This window comes from Cibotium barometz, chromosome 31, assembly GCF_041138505.1.
Source record: "Cibotium barometz isolate CiBa-2024 chromosome 31, ASM4113850v1, whole genome shotgun sequence".
Lineage (NCBI taxonomy): Eukaryota > Viridiplantae > Streptophyta > Polypodiopsida > Cyatheales > Cibotiaceae > Cibotium > Cibotium barometz.
In genome coordinates this window covers 21,323,698-21,325,994 of record NC_141076.1, presented here as the reverse complement: position 1 = coordinate 21,325,994, position 2,297 = coordinate 21,323,698, and the positions used below count along the sequence as shown (strand labels likewise).

The following is a 2,297-nucleotide window of genomic DNA, read 5'->3' as shown; positions in this document are numbered from 1 at the left end:
ACAAACACAGTACAAATTGATTTGCCCAAGATATTACTCCCGGTTAATTTTAATAGGGTGTTTCGACTTTACCCCGCGGACAAAACGCGCAACCGGCGCTGCCAGTCATGCTCCACCCAGCTGTGCGGCTACGTGGCAGGCTAATGCGCTCGTTTGGCAGTCTAGATAAGAGCCAAGTGTGACGGAGCTGTAGAGGAAGGCCAGCTTTACGCAGCTTGCAAAATATGACATTTCACATGATAGTAGGGAGCCAGCTCACGGGCGTAGTGGGGTCTACAGTTATGGCGCGGGCGCTTTTTGGGAGTGGGGCGCCCGTTGGACAAAGCCGCCTGGCGGTTTCAGCAAGGTATAAAATCTCTCTGCTCACACTGCACTCACTCACTCACTCTCTCTCTCTCTCTCTCTCACTCCCACTCCCCCCCCCCCAAACCTCTTTCAAGAGCTCAGCTGCCTTCAATCGGGCTTCTCCACACAGCAATGGCTGCCCCCCACCTTCTTGCAGTGATTCTGATCACCGGCTTCATCTCTTCCATCCTCTCCTCGCCCTCCCCATCTACCTCCTCCTTGTTTCGCTTCTCAAAGGCCAATGAGGGATCCTCTTCTTTCATCGATATGAGATACCATAACGGCCCCGTCCTCACACCCAAAATCCGCGTCTACCTCATCTGGTATGGACGATGGCAACCTTCTCAACAAGCCATCATCAGAGACTTCTTGCACTCCATAGCCTCCCCGGCCCCTGCCCCGTCTGTGCGTTCCTGGTGGAGTACAGTCCAGCTCTACACAGACCAGACGGGGGCTCACATCTCGAACTCCCTCGCCATCGCTGCTGAGCGCACCGACCTCTACTCGCATGGCAAGACTCTCACCAGGATGACCACCCAAGATGTCATCAAGAGCTCGCTCAAGCCTCACAATGGCTCCCTCCCTGTGGATCCCAGGGGAGGGGTTTACATGGTGCTCACCTCCGAGGACGTGGTGCAGCAAGACTTCTGCAGCGCGGCGTGCGGGTTTCACTACTTCACGTACTCGTCGATCGTGGGCTACACTCTGCCCTACGCATGGATTGGGAATTCTGCAAAGCAATGCCCTGAGACCTGCGCCTACCCATTTGCGATCCCCTTCTACATGGCTAGTGCGGTGAAGCCATTCAAGGCACCCAATGGGGACATAGGAGTGGATGGCATGATCAGTGTGATGGGGCACGAGCTGGCAGAAATGTCCTCCAATCCGCTGATCAATGCGTGGTTCGCCGGGTCCGATCCGGAGGCGCCCACGGAGATAGCCGATCTGTGCGAGGGCATGTATGGCACCGGTGCCGGAGGGGGGTACGCTGGCATGGTGTCCCAAGACGAGCTGGGTGCCAGTTACAATGTGAATGGCATTCGAGGAAGAAGGTTCCTCGTTCAATGGCTTTGGAATCCCGTCATGAAGGCTTGCCATGGCCCCAACGCATCGCCCTCCAGATAACTATCTGCACCGCAACTACAATCTCTAGCTCTGCCAGACTCTGCTCAACCATAGAAGTGCACAGTGTCCACACAGACAGAAACACAACACACAGCTCATACAAAGTGGAGACTTTTTGCACAAATCTTGATTTTGTGCAGCCGGCCGTATGTTAAATTAATTTTGTTTCCCCAGCTACCTCAACAAAGGAAGTATACAAGCAATCGTTTTTTTTTTGGGTCTCCATATTGTTTTCCGTTGGGCCACTCGTCCCTGGAGTAAGAGCAAGCGCATGCATGTGACGCTTAGGGAGGGAAGACCCTTCAGCAGGCATTATTCAATGCATTATGGTTCATCTTAGCATTATCCAATGCAAATTGAGACGAAATTGCCAACAAGCAACTGAGCACGCAGCATTTGGCTGATGAGCGGGCGTTGATCCTGCAGGCACTGAGCAGGCTTAAGCAAAATGACTTCACTTCCGTCGGTTCAGCTTAGCCTAGAAGATTTCTAAAATTGATGAAGAAAAAAAAATCTCCTAGAAAAATTCAAGAAATGGAAGTAAAATATTTTAGTGAAAGATTGGCAACCCGGATGTTTTTTTAAAATAATAAAATAAAGAAGCCGGCTAATGTGAACGCCGCTACAAGCCTTCGTAAATGTTTTTAAAAAGAAACCACACTAGTAAGAATGGCTTGGAACATGTTGGATGTGAATAGTACTTCTTGGAATAGGAGGTGAGCTCAGAAAAGTTGTCTGAAGTCGTAAAAAGATGGTTGTATGTAAATATTTGCAACGACTAATGTATATTAAATGTTTTCCCAAAAAAATAAACATCATAATAATGA

General features: G+C 50.2%; 1 pseudogene across 1 annotated transcript in view; it reads left to right on the top strand.

Moving 5' to 3' along the window:
* LOC147620612 (protein EXORDIUM-like 3 pseudogene) overlaps nucleotides 1-1,693 on the top strand; it is a 1,966-nt pseudogene extending 273 nt beyond the window's left edge. The window contains exon 1 of the transcript XR_015269957.1: nucleotides 1-1,693. This exon is cut by the window's left edge and continues 273 nt beyond it. The product of XR_015269957.1 is annotated as a protein EXORDIUM-like 3 pseudogene (transcript).
* The last annotated feature ends 604 nt before the right edge of the window (nucleotides 1,694-2,297 follow it).